At 30.1% G+C, this 20,979-nt stretch overlaps 3 long non-coding RNA genes and 4 other non-coding genes across 24 annotated transcripts in view; all 7 read right to left on the minus strand.

The window, feature by feature from the left end:
• The window catches only part of LOC121124087 (uncharacterized), a 60,387-nt gene that overhangs the window by 25,769 nt on the left and 13,639 nt on the right, over nucleotides 1-20,979 (minus strand). For all 18 annotated transcript variants that reach the window (XR_011781681.1, XR_011781674.1, XR_011781675.1 and 15 more), the window contains 9 exons: nucleotides 16,343-17,007; nucleotides 16,029-16,100; nucleotides 15,602-15,666; nucleotides 10,310-10,974; nucleotides 9,996-10,067; nucleotides 9,568-9,633; nucleotides 4,279-4,942; nucleotides 3,964-4,035; nucleotides 3,536-3,601 (listed from right to left, as the gene is read on the minus strand). This is a non-coding gene — a long non-coding RNA (uncharacterized lncRNA). The remainder of the gene's footprint in view (nucleotides 1-3,535; nucleotides 3,602-3,963; nucleotides 4,036-4,278; nucleotides 4,943-9,567; nucleotides 9,634-9,995; nucleotides 10,068-10,309; nucleotides 10,975-15,601; nucleotides 15,667-16,028; nucleotides 16,101-16,342; nucleotides 17,008-20,979) is intronic.
• LOC121124948 (small nucleolar RNA snoR639/H1) lies at nucleotides 171-308 on the minus strand. The gene has a single exon (XR_005866482.1). It is a non-coding gene; the product is annotated as a small nucleolar RNA snoR639/H1 (small nucleolar RNA).
• On the minus strand, nucleotides 6,205-6,342 carry LOC121124947 (small nucleolar RNA snoR639/H1). Its single transcript, XR_005866481.1, has one exon. It is a non-coding gene; the product is annotated as a small nucleolar RNA snoR639/H1 (small nucleolar RNA).
• LOC139906284 (uncharacterized) lies at nucleotides 6,520-8,426 on the minus strand. Its single transcript, XR_011781686.1, has 6 exons — nucleotides 8,287-8,426; nucleotides 8,043-8,104; nucleotides 7,580-7,632; nucleotides 7,241-7,292; nucleotides 6,898-6,975; nucleotides 6,520-6,696 (listed from the first exon to the last, which is right to left on the minus strand). It is a non-coding gene; the product is annotated as an uncharacterized lncRNA (long non-coding RNA).
• Nucleotides 12,236-12,373, minus strand: LOC121124945 (small nucleolar RNA snoR639/H1). The gene has a single exon (XR_005866479.1). It is a non-coding gene; the product is annotated as a small nucleolar RNA snoR639/H1 (small nucleolar RNA).
• LOC139906283 (uncharacterized) lies at nucleotides 12,550-14,457 on the minus strand. Its single transcript, XR_011781685.1, has 7 exons — nucleotides 14,318-14,457; nucleotides 14,072-14,133; nucleotides 13,846-13,891; nucleotides 13,610-13,662; nucleotides 13,270-13,321; nucleotides 12,928-13,005; nucleotides 12,550-12,726 (listed from the first exon to the last, which is right to left on the minus strand). It is a non-coding gene; the product is annotated as an uncharacterized lncRNA (long non-coding RNA).
• LOC121124944 (small nucleolar RNA snoR639/H1) lies at nucleotides 18,269-18,406 on the minus strand. Its single transcript, XR_005866478.1, has one exon. It is a non-coding gene; the product is annotated as a small nucleolar RNA snoR639/H1 (small nucleolar RNA).

Here is a 20,979-nt window from a genome sequence, read left to right on the forward strand (position 1 = left end):
CATTTAATTACCTCTCTAAAGATGAATAAAGTGCCCATCTCAGACCCAAGGAAATATTCCACGATTATCCTGTGAAAAAAAAGAAAAAAAAGAAATGCTAACTTCAGTTGAAAAATAAAACGAAGCGAACACAAATTTTAAGTCATTACATCCCTTGGAAGGAAAGGACATTGTGCATAAAATTTCTTTGGTATCCTCTACTAAGAAAAGAATGACACCATACACATATCATCACTTTAATTTGCCCACCCTTAGCACACTTCTAGAATATTGAGTAACATCTAAAAGTCGGCTTAATTAAGTGGGGTTGTAATTATATTTAGATATTATAACAGATGCTTACCTTGAAAAAAGGATTATTGAAGGAATATCCTATAAATTTTTCCGGCTTATTACATTTAGCATCTCAAATAAACCTTTAAAGAAAAATTAAGATATATATGAGATGATGAGAAGAAAAAAAAGAATCTTTTATTAAAGATCCTCTTTGTAGTGAACTCTATTCCCGATCATATACGATTAGTTTAAACATATAGCCGTAAACTTAAGTCCACATTTATTTTTGAGGTTTAAAGAATTCTTAAGCAAATGAGCATTTGCAGAGAAGGTGAACATATCCTCAGTATATATTTAAGTAAAGTTCATCATACATAATCCTTACCTACATAAATCAAAGAAAGGAGGATAATTAGAAACTGAGTCGTACATATCATTCAGAGCTCCAGACATGAACAAAACAAAAATCAGTTTAAAAGTAAAACAATGATCTCTTCAATTCTACAAATCAGAATTACGTCCCTGTTTGTTTTGTTCATCATTTAGCAGCATTCTACTTATGATTGTATGTCATTAAAATGCTTACCTTTATTAAATCACCAAGAAGTTGGTTATATTATTCCAATAATGACTTATATCCCTTCAAGTCCCTTCACTTTCTTTCCTACAACACAAAATATTTAAGTTAATAAAATACCAGTTATTCAAATTATTACTTATTAAAATCATTTTTTGTTTTTTTTAATGTCATCAGTATCTCCTTCAAGTTATTAACATGTCGTCAAAAACCCAAGGAATAAAGGAGATTACGAGACTCATTGTACTTTTTGCCGGTACGAGAATGTCTTAAAAAATTGAGGATTTTTAAGCATTCCACTAATTCCGGCAAATAAACAAAATTAACTAATTATCAATGCAAGATAACTTACCATCAATATGATTCAGGTCAGTAGGCCAGTTTACTCCATAAGTAAATGAATTCTGAAAAAATAAAAAGATGCAAAGTTCAGGATTCAATTATGGATGTCTAAATTTGAACATTTAGGTTTTACTTCAAACACCCTATTAAAATTATTGTTTTATCGTCTTAGACTGAATCAGTCATGGATTATAATACTGAACAGGTGGAACAATAAATTTATTCTCAGCAGATAAGAAAATGACATCAGGCAGGAAATTGTAAATGTGCACACAGCACAAAAACACCATGATACATTCACCAATTATCTGCTTTTTGATCAGCAAAAATTAAGAATAAAAGAACTTACCATAGCTTTCAAATATGTCTCTCCTCATTCACCAGTTCAAAGAAACATTCAATCTAAAAATTAAAAACAAAGCATTCTTAGACAAGCAATTATTTTGATGACATATATATATATATATATATAAACTATTGAGTCAGGTGAGAATTAAGTCAACAAGTTTGTCTTATTTCAGGACAGGTCTATGAATTTATTCATCATTTAAATTAAAAAGCCTTATAAACAATATTCAAACTCACCTTGAACTGTAATCAAGTAGAATCCTCAGAATAAGAGAATGGACTTCTTTAAAATAAAAATAAAAAGTTTTTTGTTAAAAATAAGTTAGCATCACAAGAAAATATTAATTGTCTATCTTGAAAAATTATCAGGTGAGAATGATGTCCACAAGTATTTTCTTTTCAGAACAGGTCTGTGAATTTGTTTTCATCATGAAAGTATAACATAAAAAGCCTTTTGACTCACCTCAATATATTGATTTGAAAGTAATCTTGCCCTTTATTCTGCACAAGTCAAGTGTTTTAACCCTAGGTTTCAAAAATGAATAAAAAAAATTAATAACTCATGTTTATTAGTAGGAGTGAAAAATTCAATTAACGTTCTAGTCATTTTCAGATTTAAAAAACCTATCATCAAGGTATGAATATGCCTGGGGCGGTATCAAACTCATCATGGAAACAACGACGTTAAATAAAAGAGATAAGAACTTACCAAATTTGATTTTTCTGAGATTCCAAGAGACAACCACTTTAGCACCCGAGACTCGAGTAGGTTCATTCTTAAATACAACAACATAAAACATAAGAAAATATTAAAAATAAGCAAATGATTAGGGTCTAAATATATATATATATATATATTTGTAGAACTCTTCAGTGTTATAATTGAAACCTTTAAATTTTATCAACAGCTACATAAAAAGTATTATGACAGCCAAGAGTTGATCATCATAAAACAAGAACTATTGAGAATGATAAATTAATTCATCCAAACTTACATAGAGAGAATAATATGTTTGTAGATGATATCCTGAGTAGAAGAGGAATCTAAACAAGAAAATAAATGCCTTTCGTTAGTATTATAATCAAATAACGATGGAGAATGTCAATAGATTGAGGTAGCTATCAGATTTAGGATATGTCGTTGATAAAAGCAACGAAGGGGAATCCGTTTGCTTCCTCATTTTATTGAATTAACACCCATCCTTTTCGAGAAGAAAACAAACTTACATATAAGAAAAATCCTTGCATGCTTCTTCACTTTATTTTTCGAGCCTATATCAAAAAAAAGAACAAAGATTAATTATGAAAGTCGTATTTAAAAAATACAGAAGATGCATGAATAAGGAAAAGTTATGTCAGACGTTAATGTTACTCATGTCAAAGTATGTTTCAGACATATGCTTGTCAATTATATATTATTCCTCATCATTTAATTCAAATGAAAATATTCAAAACTAATTTTTTTATTACCATTTTTGTATGTAATCCTTGCCCGTTATGCATCTCGAGGAGCAAGCTTCATCCTAAATGGGGGAAAAAAAACATTGAGAAAATCAGTATTCCAGCAAAGTAGAAAAGAATGAGTAATTTCTTGGATTTGAAATCAGTTAAGCATTATGGTGGAATGTTTTTCATCATAATCTTATCAAGAGTAGCAAATACAAAGTAACACTCATCACTTTAACAAATAAACTGCAGTGCAGTAAATAATGCATAACAAAAAAAGAGACTCACCTATCTTATTTAAGTTCCTAGTGATATGTAAGACCGGCCTCTTTTATTTATTCCCTTCTCAGATTCCTTTAAAAAAGAAAATTCTTTTAATAATGACCCCCTCATTTCTATGAACATTTTGAATTAAAGATAAAGATATTCAGTTGGTAGTGCATGTAAAACCAAGTCTTCAATAAATTCAATTCAGACTTAAATCGGTGTAGGGTTCATCAAATTAAAAAGCAAAATAAAAAGACGTCAATTCGTCTTAGAACATACCTCTTCCACCATTTGACTTCAATTCTAGCTCCTTGCTTGTAACTTTATTTTTTCCTTGAGACAGACCTAATCAAAGGAAAGGATAAGGAATTAGTCATGGTTGCTTGTCATAAAATACACCAATGTACATATACATTAGTAGATTTGTTTTCTACATGGTTTATCTCCCTGGTCACAATTACGTAGTAACTACAAGAAATTCAGGAATATGTAGAAATCAGATATTTCCATCCACAATGACCTCTGTTGTAGTAAAACAACAGAAGCCCAGAATAAAAACTGATTACTCTAGGACGATGAGGCAGGTGGAATAGACTGTATAGGGAAAACAGCTCCAAAAAGGCCACAAGATTCGAGCATCACTCATAAGAGAGCAGACGCTCAGAACCCACGTCCACAATCAAACATTACATACTAATCTAACTCACCTCTCTAAATGCCTTCCGAATTCTTTTCTCTTTCATCTTTGTAGCCTTAATTAACTTCCTAACATCAGACTCCTACAAAAAGAAACGGTTGTTTTTCAATAAATTCCAAATATAAGATCATACAACATAATATAGGTATGTAAATGTATCAGGGGTGCGTGTCTTCCTATCTAGGAAAGTATAATAGGAAGACATAGCTAACCGCAAGAAATCCTTAATATAGCGATTTTGAAACGCCGAACTAAAAGTTTGAATCTTCTATTCGGAGCTGGAATCGCAACATCATCAAATAAGACATATCAAAGAATAACTTACTTTTCAAATCCGCACGTAGCTCATATTTTCAATTCACGGGGTGTATGTACATATATATATATATATTCCCACCACATACAACAAATAAAGCAAGTTCCATCTTATTGAAGAAGAAGAAGAAGAAAAAAAACGAGAAGGAAGCGCTGTTCGCAGACTGCGTATCCCGATCCCATGATATATAAGGAAACAACGGGACATAGCTGAGCACTGCAATCATTAATTTAGCAGAATGAAAACGCCAAGCCTACGATATTAAAGATCGTAACTGGAGCTGGATCTGCATCGTTCAACACGACGATATATTTTGAATACAAAATAACAGCCACAATCGGATTCCAAATTAAATCAATAAATAAAACGCAAAACTTCAGTATTTTTTTTTTTTTTTTACTAAGTTCGTACGAATCTCAAAGAGGATAGAGTGAAAGGAAAGGAGGGAGGAAGGAAGGAAGAAAAAAACCCCAACCATCAACCAACCAAACAATCAGCCATAACCCATACTTTGATCTTCATAACTCCTTTATTCTCATTCATTTTTCATGATATAGTTATAAGATACATAATAGATAATTAAATATTATGAAAAACTTGTGTAGTATTAATAATAAATACGGTTCGTATTTCTGCTAAAAATAAATTCTCATCAAAAAGTGAAAGCACATACCTGAAACAAAGAATAAAATATTAATCATTTGCACTAAAATTGGAAAGAAAAAAAAAACATATTTTTGAACCGAAGACTCAGGAAGCAAATTTTCAATCAAAAGAAACTTCTGATAATAAGCGGAAAAGTTGTCATCAGGCAAAGGTTTTTTTTTTTTTTTTTTTAAATTATTAAACCACTAGCATCCTTTGCAACTTAAAAAGAGTTGTAAACTCACCTTATGATCATCCTGATTATCTTGAAGTTTCCTTTCTCCATATCCTAAAAGCAAAAAGAAGAACTATAAATAATCACTTGAAAACCAGTGATATTTTAAGGAATTGTATGTGATGTTGGAGAGGTCAAGTCAATGGCATAAATGATCCTGACCAACTATGACAAAACTGAAGATTTATCTATCGTCATAGAGATACCAATCTTTTCCATGAAATTTAAGGAACGTTGGGTCCAAGAGACGAAATAAAAACCTCATCAAAATAAGTAATGAATGGCATACCTCTTAAATATTCCTACATAGAAAGGTACTTCTATCTTGAGCATTATTTTATATCTGAAAAGTTGAAAAATAAAAATAATCAATTCATTGCTTCCTCATATTATATTATGCAAATCCATTTAAAAGTGTTAACATTTTCAGGCTCATATCCGCATTAATTATAAATTATCATGAATTTTAAAATCAATCAAAATCAATCATCATTCTAATTTAAGTAGTAAATAATATATGGAGCTACAATTATTTTACCTTTTATCTCTTCAAGTCTTCTAAATTAATAGGAAACGATGTCTTCTGTATAAAATAAATTCTCCTATAAAAAGAAGAAAAAAAAATTCTTTAGTAATGAGAAAAAGAACTAAAGTAAAACTTAAAATAAAAGTAAAAATTTGAAAAAGCTCAAAATTAATTTCAGACAAATGCCTCGTTTGTCAATCAAACAAGCGATTTTGATGGCATCATCTAAATCGACAGAACGTCAATATATAGACTACTCCACCAAAAATCTCAGTCTCGTCATCTAAGTCATCACTAAATGTAATTCAGAGCTTTTATTTTTCATTTTTTTATGTACTACATAAATATAAATTCAAAGACATTTAATTACCTCTCTAAAGATGAATAAAGTGCCCATCTCAGACCCAAGGAAATATTCCACGATTATCCTGTGAAAAAAAAGAAAAAAAAGAAATGCTAACTTCAGTTGAAAAATAAAACGAAGCGAACACAAATTTTAAGTCATTACATCCCTTGGAAGGAAAGGACATTGTGCATAAAATTTCTTTGGTATCCTCTACTAAGAAAAGAATGACACCATACACATATCATCACTTTAATTTGCCCACCCTTAGCACACTTCTAGAATATTGAGTAACATCTAAAAGTCGGCTTAATTAAGTGGGGTTGTAATTATATTTAGATATTATAACAGATGCTTACCTTGAAAAAAAGGATTATTGAAGGAATATCCTATAAATTTTTCCGGCTTATTACATTTAGCATCTCAAATAAACCTTTAAAGAAAAATTAAGATATATATGAGATGATGAGAAGAAAAAAAAGAATCTTTTATTAAAGATCCTCTTTGTAGTGAACTCTATTCCCGATCATATACGATTAGTTTAAACATATAGCCGTAAACTTAAGTCCACATTTATTTTTGAGGTTTAAAGAATTCTTAAGCAAATGAGCATTTGCAGAGAAGGTGAACATATCCTCAGTATATATTTAAGTAAAGTTCATCATACATAATCCTTACCTACATAAATCAAAGAAAGGAGGATAATTAGAAACTGAGTCGTACATATCATTCAGAGCTCCAGACATGAACAAAACAAAAATCAGTTTAAAAGTAAAACAATGATCTCTTCAATTCTACAAATCAGAATTACGTCCCTGTTTGTTTTGTTCATCATTTAGCAGCATTCTACTTATGATTGTATGTCATTAAAATGCTTACCTTTATTAAATCACCAAGAAGTTGGTTATATTATTCCAATAATGACTTATATCCCTTCAAGTCCCTTCACTTTCTTTCCTACAACACAAAATATTTAAGTTAATAAAATACCAGTTATTCAAATTATTACTTATTAAAATCATTTTTTGTTTTTTTTAATGTCATCAGTATCTCCTTCAAGTTATTAACATGTCGTCAAAAACCCAAGGAATAAAGGAGATTACGAGACTCATTGTACTTTTTGCCGGTACGAGAATGTCTTAAAAAATTGAGGATTTTTAAGCATTCCACTAATTCCGGCAAATAAACAAAATTAACTAATTATCAATGCAAGATAACTTACCATCAATATGATTCAGGTCAGTAGGCCAGTTTACTCCATAAGTAAATGAATTCTGAAAAAATAAAAAGATGCAAAGTTCAGGATTCAATTATGGATGTCTAAATTTGAACATTTAGGTTTTACTTCAAACACCCTATTAAAATTATTGTTTTATCGTCTTAGACTGAATCAGTCATGGATTATAATACTGAACAGGTGGAACAATAAATTTATTCTCAGCAGATAAGAAAATGACATCAGGCAGGAAATTGTAAATGTGCACACAGCACAAAAACACCATGATACATTCACCAATTATCTGCTTTTTGATCAGCAAAAATTAAGAATAAAAGAACTTACCATAGCTTTCAAATATGTCTCTCCTCATTCACCAGTTCAAAGAAACATTCAATCTAAAAATTAAAAACAAAGCATTCTTAGACAAGCAATTATTTTGATGACATATATATATATATATATATAAACTATTGAGTCAGGTGAGAATTAAGTCAACAAGTTTGTCTTATTTCAGGACAGGTCTATGAATTTATTCATCATTTAAATTAAAAAGCCTTATAAACAATATTCAAACTCACACCTGAACTGTAATCAAGTAGAATCCTCAGAATAAGAGAATGGACTTCTTTAAAATAAAAATAAAAAGTTTTTTGTTAAAAATAAGTTAGCATCACAAGAAAATATTAATTGTCTATCTTGAAAAATTATCAGGTGAGAATGATGTCCACAAGTATTTTCTTTTCAGAACAGGTCTGTGAATTTGTTTTCATCATGAAAGTATAACATAAAAAGCCTTTTGACTCACCTCAATATATTGATTTGAAAGTAATCTTGCCCTTTATTCTGCACAAGTCAAGTGTTTTAACCCTAGGTTTCAAAAATGAATAAAAAAATTAATAACTCATGTTTATTAGTAGGAGTGAAAAATTCAATTAACGTTCTAGTCATTTTCAGATTTAAAAACCTATCATCAAGGTATGAATATGCCTGGGGCGGTATCAAACTCATCATGGAAACAACGACGTTAAATAAAAGAGATAAGAACTTACCAAATTTGATTTTTCTGAGATTCCAAGAGACAACCACTTTAGCACCCGAGACTCGAGTAGGTTCATTCTTAAATACAACAACATAAAACATAAGAAAATATTAAAAATAAGCAAATGATTAGGGTCTAAATATATATATATATATATATTTGTAGAACTCTTCAGTGTTATAATTGAAACCTTTAAATTTTATCAACAGCTACATAAAAAGTATTATGACAGCCAAGAGTTGATCATCATAAAACAAGAACTATTGAGAATGATAAATTAATTCATCCAAACTTACATAGAGAGAATAATATGTTTGTAGATGATATCCTGAGTAGAAGAGGAATCTAAACAAGAAAATAAATGCCTTTCGTTAGTATTATAATCAAATAACGATGGAGAATGTCAATAGATTGAGGTAGCTATCAGATTTAGGATATGTCGTTGATAAAAGCAACGAAGGGGAATCCGTTTGCTTCCTCATTTTATTGAATTAACACCCATCCTTTTCGAGAAGAAAACAAACTTACATATAAGAAAAATCCTTGCATGCTTCTTCACTTTTATTTTTCGAGCCTATATCAAAAAAAGAACAAAGATTAATTATGAAAGTCGTATTTAAAAAATACAGAAGATGCATGAATAAGGAAAAGTTATGTCAGACGTTAATGTTACTCATGTCAAAGTATGTTTCAGACATATGCTTGTCAATTATATATTATTCCTCATCATTTAATTCAAATGAAAATATTCAAAACTAATTTTTTTATTACCATTTTTGTATGTAATCCTTGCCCGTTATGCATCTCGAGGAGCAAGCTTCATCCTAAATGGGGGAAAAAAAACATTGAGAAAATCAGTATTCCAGCAAAGTAGAAAAGAATGAGTAATTTCTTGGATTTGAAATCAGTTAAGCATTATGGTGGAATGTTTTTCATCATAATCTTATCAAGAGTAGCAAATACAAAGTAACACTCATCACTTTAACAAATAAACTGCAGTGCAGTAAATAATGCATAACAAAAAAAGAGACTCACCTATCTTATTTAAGTTCCTAGTGATATGTAAGACCGGCCTCTTTTATTTATTCCCTTCTCAGATTCCTTTAAAAAGAAAATTCTTTTAATAATGACCCCTCATTTCTATGAACATTTTGAATTAAAGATAAAGATATTCAGTTGGTAGTGCATGTAAAACCAAGTCTTCAATAAATTCAATTCAGACTTAAATCGGTGTAGGGTTCATCAAATTAAAAAGCAAAATAAAAAGACGTCAATTCGTCTTAGAACATACCTCTTCCACCATTTGACTTCAATTCTAGCTCCTTGCTTGTAACTTTATTTTTTCCTTGAGACAGACCTAATCAAAGGAAAGGATAAGGAATTAGTCATGGTTGCTTGTCATAAAATACACCAATGTACATATACATTAGTAGATTTGTTTTCTACATGGTTTATCTCCCTGGTCACAATTACGTAGTAACTACAAGAAATTCAGGAATATGTAGAAATCAGATATTTCCATCCACAATGACCTCTGTTGTAGTAAAACAACAGAAGCCCAGAATAAAAACTGATTACTCTAGGACGATGAGGCAGGTGGAATAGACTGTATAGGGAAAACAGCTCCAAAAAGGCCACAAGATTCGAGCATCACTCATAAGAGAGCAGACGCTCAGAACCCACGTCCACAATCAAACATTACATACTAATCTAACTCACCTCTCTAAATGCCTTCCGAATTCTTTTCTCTTTCATCTTTGTAGCCTTAATTAACTTCCTAACATCAGACTCCTACAAAAAGAAACGGTTGTTTTTCAATAAATTCCAAATATAAGATCATACAACATAATATAGGTATGTAAATGTATCAGGGTGCGTGTCTTCCTATCTAGGAAAGTATAATAGGAAGACATAGCTAACCGCAAGAAATCCTTAATATAGCGATTTTGAAACGCCGAACTAAAAGTTTGAATCTTCTATTCGGAGCTGGAATCGCAACATCATCAAATAAGACATATCAAAGAATAACTTACTTTTCAAATCCGCACGTAGCTCATATTTTCAATTCACGGGGTGTATGTACATATATATATATATATTCCCACCACATACAACAAATAAAGCAAGTTCCATCTTATTGAAGAAGAAGAAGAAGAAAAAAACGAGAAGGAAGCGCTGTTCGCAGACTGCGTATCCCGATCCCATGATATATAAGGAAACAACGGGACATAGCTGAGCACTGCAATCATTAATTTAGCAGAATGAAAACGCCAAGCCTACGATATTAAAGATCGTAACTGGAGCTGGATCTGCATCGTTCAACACGACGATATATTTTGAATACAAAATAACAGCCACAATCGGATTCCAAATTAAATCAATAAATAAAACGCAAAACTTCAGTATTTTTTTTTTTTTTTTTTTACTAAGTTCGTACGAATCTCAAAGAGGATAGAGTGAAAGGAAAGGAGGGAGGAAGGAAGGAAGAAAAAACCCCAACCATCAACCAACCAAACAATCAGCCATAACCCATACTTTGATCTTCATAACTCCTTTATTCTCATTCATTTTTCATGATATAGTTATAAGATACATAATAGATAATTAAATATTATGAAAAACTTGTGTAGTATTAATAATAAATACGGTTCGTATTTCTGCTAAAAATAAATTCTCATCAAAAAGTGAAAGCACATACCTGAAACAAAGAATAAAATATTAATCATTTGCACTAAAATTGGAAAGAAAAAAAAAACATATTTTTGAACCGAAGACTCAGGAAGCAAATTTTCAATCAAAAGAAACTTCTGATAATAAGCGGAAAAGTTGTCATCAGGCAAAGGTTTTTTTTTTTTTTTTTTTTTAAATTATTAAACCACTAGCATCCTTTGCAACTTAAAAAGAGTTGTAAACTCACCTTATGATCATCCTGATTATCTTGAAGTTTCCTTTCTCCATATCCTAAAAGCAAAAAGAAGAACTATAAATAATCACTTGAAAACCAGTGATATTTTAAGGAATTGTATGTGATGTTGGAGAGGTCAAGTCAATGGCATAAATGATCCTGACCAACTATGACAAAACTGAAGATTTATCTATCGTCATAGAGATACCAATCTTTTCCATGAAATTTAAGGAACGTTGGGTCCAAGAGACGAAATAAAAACCTCATCAAAATAAGTAATGAATGGCATACCTCTTAAATATTCCTACATAGAAAGGTACTTCTATCTTGAGCATTATTTTATATCTGAAAAGTTGAAAAATAAAAATAATCAATTCATTGCTTCCTCATATTATATTATGCAAATCCATTTAAAAGTGTTAACATTTTCAGGCTCATATCCGCATTAATTATAAATTATCATGAATTTTAAAATCAATCAAAATCAATCATCATTCTAATTTAAGTAGTAAATAATATATGGAGCTACAATTATTTTACCTTTTATCTCTTCAAGTCTTCTAAATTAATAGGAAACGATGTCTTCTGTATAAAATAAATTCTCCTATAAAAAGAAGAAAAAAATTCTTTAGTAATGAGAAAAAGAACTAAAGTAAAACTTAAAATAAAAGTAAAAATTTGAAAAAGCTCAAAATTAATTTCAGACAAATGCCTCGTTTGTCAATCAAACAAGCGATTTTGATGGCATCATCTAAATCGACAGAACGTCAATATATAGACTACTCCACCAAAAATCTCAGTCTCGTCATCTAAGTCATCACTAAATGTAATTCAGAGCTTTTATTTTTCATTTTTTTATGTACTACATAAATATAAATTCAAAGACATTTAATTACCTCTCTAAAGATGAATAAAGTGCCCATCTCAGACCCAAGGAAATATTCCACGATTATCCTGTGAAAAAAAAAAAAAAAAGAAATGCTAACTTCAGTTGAAAAATAAAACGAAGCGAACACAAATTTTAAGTCATTACATCCCTTGGAAGGAAAGGACATTGTGCATAAAATTTCTTTGGTATCCTCTACTAAGAAAAGAATGACACCATACACATATCATCACTTTAATTTGCCCACCCTTAGCACACTTCTAGAATATTGAGTAACATCTAAAAGTCGGCTTAATTAAGTGGGGTTGTAATTATATTTAGATATTATAACAGATGCTTACCTTGAAAAAAAGGATTATTGAAGGAATATCCTATAAATTTTTCCGGCTTATTACATTTAGCATCTCAAATAAACCTTTAAAGAAAAATTAAGATATATATGAGATGATGAGAAGAAAAAAAGAATCTTTTATTAAAGATCCTCTTTGTAGTGAACTCTATTCCCGATCATATACGATTAGTTTAAACATATAGCCGTAAACTTAAGTCCACATTTATTTTTGAGGTTTAAAGAATTCTTAAGCAAATGAGCATTTGCAGAGAAGGTGAACATATCCTCAGTATATATTTAAGTAAAGTTCATCATACATAATCCTTACCTACATAAATCAAAGAAAGGAGGATAATTAGAAACTGAGTCGTACATATCATTCAGAGCTCCAGACATGAACAAAACAAAAATCAGTTTAAAAGTAAAACAATGATCTCTTCAATTCTACAAATCAGAATTACGTCCCTGTTTGTTTTGTTCATCATTTAGCAGCATTCTACTTATGATTGTATGTCATTAAAATGCTTACCTTTATTAAATCACCAAGAAGTTGGTTATATTATTCCAATAATGACTTATATCCCTTCAAGTCCCTTCACTTTCTTTCCTACAACACAAAATATTTAAGTTAATAAAATACCAGTTATTCAAATTATTACTTATTAAAATCATTTTTTGTTTTTTTAATGTCATCAGTATCTCCTTCAAGTTATTAACATGTCGTCAAAAACCCAAGGAATAAAGGAGATTACGAGACTCATTGTACTTTTTGCCGGTACGAGAATGTCTTAAAAAATTGAGGATTTTTAAGCATTCCACTAATTCCGGCAAATAAACAAAATTAACTAATTATCAATGCAAGATAACTTACCATCAATATGATTCAGGTCAGTAGGCCAGTTTACTCCATAAGTAAATGAATTCTGAAAAAAATAAAAAGATGCAAAGTTCAGGATTCAATTATGGATGTCTAAATTTGAACATTTAGGTTTTACTTCAAACACCCTATTAAAATTATTGTTTTATCGTCTTAGACTGAATCAGTCATGGATTATAATACTGAACAGGTGGAACAATAAATTTATTCTCAGCAGATAAGAAAATGACATCAGGCAGGAAATTGTAAATGTGCACACAGCACAAAAACACCATGATACATTCACCAATTATCTGCTTTTTGATCAGCAAAAATTAAGAATAAAAGAACTTACCATAGCTTTCAAATATGTCTCTCCTCATTCACCAGTTCAAAGAAACATTCAATCTAAAAATTAAAAACAAAGCATTCTTAGACAAGCAATTATTTTGATGACATATATATATATATATATATAAACTATTGAGTCAGGTGAGAATTAAGTCAACAAGTTTGTCTTATTTCAGGACAGGTCTATGAATTTATTCATCATTTAAATTAAAAAGCCTTATAAACAATATTCAAACTCACCTTGAACTGTAATCAAGTAGAATCCTCAGAATAAGAGAATGGACTTCTTTAAAATAAAAATAAAAAGTTTTTTGTTAAAAATAAGTTAGCATCACAAGAAAATATTAATTGTCTATCTTGAAAAATTATCAGGTGAGAATGATGTCCACAAGTATTTTCTTTTCAGAACAGGTCTGTGAATTTGTTTTCATCATGAAAGTATAACATAAAAAGCCTTTTGACTCACCTCAATATATTGATTTGAAAGTAATCTTGCCCTTTATTCTGCACAAGTCAAGTGTTTTAACCCTAGGTTTCAAAAATGAATAAAAAAAATTAATAACTCATGTTTATTAGTAGGAGTGAAAAATTCAATTAACGTTCTAGTCATTTTCAGATTTAAAAAACCTATCATCAAGGTATGAATATGCCTGGGGCGGTATCAAACTCATCATGGAAACAACGACGTTAAATAAAAGAGATAAGAACTTACCAAATTTGATTTTTCTGAGATTCCAAGAGACAACCACTTTAGCACCCGAGACTCGAGTAGGTTCATTCTTAAATACAACAACATAAAACATAAGAAAATATTAAAAATAAGCAAATGATTAGGGTCTAAATATATATATATATATATATTTGTAGAACTCTTCAGTGTTATAATTGAAACCTTTAAATTTTATCAACAGCTACATAAAAAGTATTATGACAGCCAAGAGTTGATCATCATAAAACAAGAACTATTGAGAATGATAAATTAATTCATCCAAACTTACATAGAGAGAATAATATGTTTGTAGATGATATCCTGAGTAGAAGAGGAATCTAAACAAGAAAATAAATGCCTTTCGTTAGTATTATAATCAAATAACGATGGAGAATGTCAATAGATTGAGGTAGCTATCAGATTTAGGATATGTCGTTGATAAAAGCAACGAAGGGGAATCCGTTTGCTTCCTCATTTTATTGAATTAACACCCATCCTTTTCGAGAAGAAAACAAACTTACATATAAGAAAAATCCTTGCATGCTTCTTCACTTTTATTTTTCGAGCCTATATCAAAAAAAGAACAAAGATTAATTATGAAAGTCGTATTTAAAAAATACAGAAGATGCATGAATAAGGAAAAGTTATGTCAGACGTTAATGTTACTCATGTCAAAGTATGTTTCAGACATATGCTTGTCAATTATATATTATTCCTCATCATTTAATTCAAATGAAAATATTCAAAACTAATTTTTTTATTACCATTTTTGTATGTAATCCTTGCCCGTTATGCATCTCGAGGAGCAAGCTTCATCCTAAATGGGGGGGGGAAAAAAAAACATTGAGAAAATCAGTATTCCAGCAAAGTAGAAAAGAATGAGTAATTTCTTGGATTTGAAATCAGTTAAGCATTATGGTGGAATGTTTTCATCATAATCTTATCAAGAGTAGCAAATACAAAGTAACACTCATCACTTTAACAAATAAACTGCAGTGCAGTAAATAATGCATAACAAAAAAGAGACTCACCTATCTTATTTAAGTTCCTAGTGATATGTAAGACCGGCCTCTTTTATTTATTCCCTTCTCAGATTCCTTTAAAAAGAAAATTCTTTTAATAATGACCCCTCATTTCTATGAACATTTTGAATTAAAGATAAAGATATTCAGTTGGTAGTGCATGTAAAACCAAGTCTTCAATAAATTCAATTCAGACTTAAATCGGTGTAGGGTTCATCAAATTAAAAAGCAAAATAAAAAGACGTCAATTCGTCTTAGAACATACCTCTTCCACCATTTGACTTCAATTCTAGCTCCTTGCTTGTAACTTTATTTTTCCTTGAGACAGACCTAATCAAAGGAAAGGATAAGGAATTAGTCATGGTTGCTTGTCATAAAATACACCAATGTACATATACATTAGTAGATTTGTTTTCTACATGGTTTATCTCCCTGGTCACAATTACGTAGTAACTACAAGAAATTCAGGAATATGTAGAAATCAGATATTTCCATCCACAATGACCTCTGTTGTAGTAAAACAACAGAAGCCCAGAATAAAAACTGATTACTCTAGGACGATGAGGCAGGTGGAATAGACTGTATAGGGAAAACAGCTCCAAAAAGGCCACAAGATTCGAGCATCACTCATAAGAGAGCAGACGCTCAGAACCCACGTCCACAATCAAACATTACATACTAATCTAACTCACCTCTCTAAATGCCTTCCGAATTCTTTTCTCTTTCATCTTTGTAGCCTTAATTAACTTCCTAACATCAGACTCCTACAAAAAGAAACGGTTGTTTTTCAATAAATTCCAAATATAAGATCATACAACATAATATAGGTATGTAAATGTATCAGGGTGCGTGTCTTCCTATCTAGGAAAGTATAATAGGAAGACATAGCTAACCGCAAGAAATCCTTAATATAGCGATTTTGAAACGCCGAACTAAAAGTTTGAATCTTCTATTCGGAGCTGGAATCGCAACATCATCAAATAAGACATATCAAAGAATAACTTACTTTTCAAATCCGCACGTAGCTCATATTTTCAATTCACGGGGTGTATGTACATATATATATATATATTCCCACCACATACAACAAATAAAGCAAGTTCCATCTTATTGAAGAAGAAGAAGAAGAAAAAAACGAGAAGGAAGCGCTGTTCGCAGACTGCGTATCCCGATCCCATGATATATAAGGAAACAACGGGACATAGCTGAGCACTGCAATCATTAATTTAGCAGAATGAAAACGCCAAGCCTACGATATTAAAGATCGTAACTGGAGCTGGATCTGCATCGTTCAACACGACGATATATTTTGAATACAAAATAACAGCCACAATCGGATTCCAAATTAAATCAATAAATAAAACGCAAAACTTCAGTATTTTTTTTTTTTTTTTTTACTAAGTTCGTACGAATCTCAAAGAGGATAGAGTGAAAGGAAAGGAGGGAGGAAGGAAGGAAGAAAAAAACCCCAACCATCAACCAACCAAACAATCAGCCATAACCCATACTTTGATCTTCATAACTCCTTTATTCTCATTCATTTTTCATGATATAGTTATAAGATACATAATAGATAATTAAATATTATGAAAAACTTGTGTAGTATTAATAATAAATACGGTTCGTATTTCTGCTAAAAATAAATTCTCATCAAAAAGTGAAAGCACATACCTGAAACAAAGAATAAAATATTAATCATTTGCACTAAAATTGGAAAGAAAAAAAAAACATATTTTTGAACCGAAGACTCAGGAAGCAAATTTTCAATCAAAAGAAACTTCTGATAATAAGCGGAAAAGTTGTCATCAGGCAAAGGTTTTTTTTTTTTTTTTTTTTTAAATTATTAAACCACTAGCATCCTTTGCAACTTAAAAAGAGTTGTAAACTCACCTTATGATCATCCTGATTATCTTGAAGTTTCCTTTCTCCATATCCTAAAAGCAAAAAGAAGAACTATAAATAATCACTTGAAAACCAGTGATATTTTAAGGAATTGTATGTGATGTTGGAGAGGTCAAGTCAATGGCATAAATGATCCTGACCAACTATGACAAAACTGAAGATTTATCTATCGTCATAGAGATACCAATCTTTTCCATGAAATTTAAGGAACGTTGGGTCCAAGAGACGAAATAAAAACCTCATCAAAATAAGTAATGAATGGCATACCTCTTAAATATTCCTACATAGAAAGGTACTTCTATCTTGAGCATTATTTTATATCTGAAAAGTTGAAAAATAAAAATAATCAATTCATTGCTTCCTCATATTATATTATGCAAATCCATTTAAAAGTGTTAACATTTTCAGGCTCATATCCGCATTAATTATAAATTATCATGAATTTTAAAATCAATCAAAATCAATCATCATTCTAATTTAAGTAGTAAATAATATATGGAGCTACAATTATTTTACCTTTTATCTCTTCAAGTCTTCTAAATTAATAGGAAACGATGTCTTCTGTATAAAATAAATTCTCCTATAAAAAGAAGAAAAAAATTCTTTAGTAATGAGAAAAAGAACTAAAGTAAAACTTAAAATAAAAGTAAAAATTTGAAAAAGCTCAAAATTAATTTCAGACAAATGCCTCGTTTGTCAATCAAACAAGCGATTTTGATGGCATCATCTAAATCGACAGAACGTCAATATATAGACTACTCCACCAAAAATCTCAGTCTCGTCATCTAAGTCATCACTAAATGTAATTCAGAGCTTTTATTTTTCATTTTTTTATGTACTACATAAATATAAATTCAAAGACATTTAATTACCTCTCTAAAGATGAATAAAGTGCCCATCTCAGACCCAAGGAAATATTCCACGATTATCCTGTGAAAAAAAAGAAAAAAAGAAATGCTAACTTCAGTTGAAAAATAAAACGAAGCGAACACAAATTTTAAGTCATTACATCCCTTGGAAGGAAAGGACATTGTGCATAAAATTTCTTTGGTATCCTCTACTAAGAAAAGAATGACACCATACACATATCATCACTTTAATTTGCCCACCCTTAGCACACTTCTAGAATATTGAGTAACATCTAAAAGTCGGCTTAATTAAGTGGGGTTGTAATTATATTTAGATATTATAACAGATGCTTACCTTGAAAAAAGGATTATTGAAGGAATATCCTATAAATTTTTCCGGCTTATTACATTTAGCATCTCAAATAAACCTTTAAAGAAAAATTAAGATATATATGAGATGATGAGAAGAAAAAAAAGAATCTTTTATTAAAGATCCTCTTTGTAGTGAACTCTATTCCCGATCATATACGATTAGTTTAAACATATAGCCGTAAACTTAAGTCCACATTTATTTTTGAGGTTTAAAGAATTCTTAAGCAAATGAGCATTTGCAGAGAAGGTGAACATATCCTCAGTATATATTTAAGTAAAGTTCATCATACATAATCCTTACCTACATAAATCAAAGAAAGGAGGATAATTAGAAACTGAGTCGTACATATCATTCAGAGCTCCAGACATGAACAAAACAAAAATCAGTTTAAAAGTAAAACAATGATCTCTTCAATTCTACAAATCAGAATTACGTCCCTGTTTGTTTTGTTCATCATTTAGCAGCATTCTACTTATGATTGTATGTCATTAAAATGCTTACCTTTATTAAATCACCAAGAAGTTGGTTATATTATTCCAATAATGACTTATATCCCTTCAAGTCCCTTCACTTTCTTTCCTACAACACAAAATATTTAAGTTAATAAAATACCAGTTATTCAAATTATTACTTATTAAAATCATTTTTTGTTTTTTTAATGTCATCAGTATCTCCTTCAAGTTATTAACATGTCGTCAAAAACCCAAGGAATAAAGGAGATTACGAGACTCATTGTACTTTTTGCCGGTACGAGAATGTCTTAAAAAATTGAGGATTTTTAAGCATTCCACTAATTCCGGCAAATAAACAAAATTAACTAATTATCAATGCAAGATAACTTACCATCAATATGATTCAGGTCAGTAGGCCAGTTTACTCCATAAGTAAATGAATTCTGAAAAAATAAAAAGATGCAAAGTTCAGGATTCAATTATGGATGTCTAAATTTGAACATTTAGGTTTTACTTCAAACACCCTATTAAAATTATTGTTTTATCGTCTTAGACTGAATCAGTCATGGATTATAATACTGAACAGGTGGAACAATAAATTTATTCTCAGCAGATAAGAAAATGACATCAGGCAGGAAATTGTAAATGTGCACACAGCACAAAAACACCATGATACATTCACCAATTATCTGCTTTTTGATCAGCAAAAATTAAGAATAAAAGAACTTACCATAGCTTTCAAATATGTCTCTCCTCATTCACCAGTTCAAAGAAACATTCAATCTAAAAATTAAAAACAAAGCATTCTTAGACAAGCAATTATTTTGATGACATATATATATATATATATATAAACTATTGAGTCAGGTGAGAATTAAGTCAACAAGTTTGTCTTATTTCAGGACAGGTCTATGAATTTATTCATCATTTAAATTAAAAAGCCTTATAAACAATATTCAAACTCACCTTGAACTGTAATCAAGTAGAATCCTCAGAATAAGAGAATGGACTTCTTTAAAATAAAAATAAAAAGTTTTTTGTTAAAAATAAGTTAGCATCACAAGAAAATATTAATTGTCTATCTTGAAAAATTATCAGGTGAGAATGATGTCCACAAGTATTTTCTTTTCAGAACAGGTCTGTGAATTTGTTTTCATCATGAAAGTATAACATAAAAAGCCTTTTGACTCACCTCAATATATTGATTTGAAAGTAATCTTGCCCTTTATTCTGCACAAGTCAAGTGTTTTAACCCTAGGTTTCAAAAATGAATAAAAAAATTAATAACTCATGTTTATTAGTAGGAGTGAAAAATTCAATTAACGTTCTAGTCATTTTCAGATTTAAAAACCTATCATCAAGGTATGAATATGCCTGGGGCGGTATCAAACTCATCATGGAAACAACGACGTTAAATAAAAGAGATAAGAACTTACCAAATTTGATTTTTCTGAGATTCCAAGAGACAACCACTTTAGCACCCGAGACTCGAGTAGGTTCATTCTTAAATACAACAACATAAAACATAAGAAAATATTAAAAATAAGCAAATGATTAGGGTCTAAATATATATATATATATATATTTGTAGAACTCTTCAGTGTTATAATTGAAACCTTTAAATTTTATCAACAGCTACATAAAAAGTATTATGACAGCCAAGAGTTGATCATCATAAAACAAGAACTATTGAGAATGATAAATTAATTCATCCAAACTTACATAGAGAGAATAATATGTTTGTAGATGATATCCTGAGTAGAAGAGGAATCTAAACAAGAAAATAAATGCCTTTCGTTAGTATTATAATCAAATAACGATGGAGAATGTCAATAGATTGAGGTAGCTATCAGATTTAGGATATGTCGTTGATAAAAGCAACGAAGGGGAATCCGTTTGCTTCCTCATTTTATTGAATTAACACCCATCCTTTTCGAGAAGAAAACAAACTTACATATAAGAAAAATCCTTGCATGCTTCTTCACTTTTATTTTTCGAGCCTATATCAAAAAAAGAACAAAGATTAATTATGAAAGTCGTATTTAAAAATACAGAAGATGCATGAATA

The sequence above is a fragment of the Lepeophtheirus salmonis genome, chromosome 9 (assembly GCF_016086655.4).
Source record: "Lepeophtheirus salmonis chromosome 9, UVic_Lsal_1.4, whole genome shotgun sequence".
NCBI classification, from domain to species: domain Eukaryota; kingdom Metazoa; phylum Arthropoda; class Copepoda; order Siphonostomatoida; family Caligidae; genus Lepeophtheirus; species Lepeophtheirus salmonis.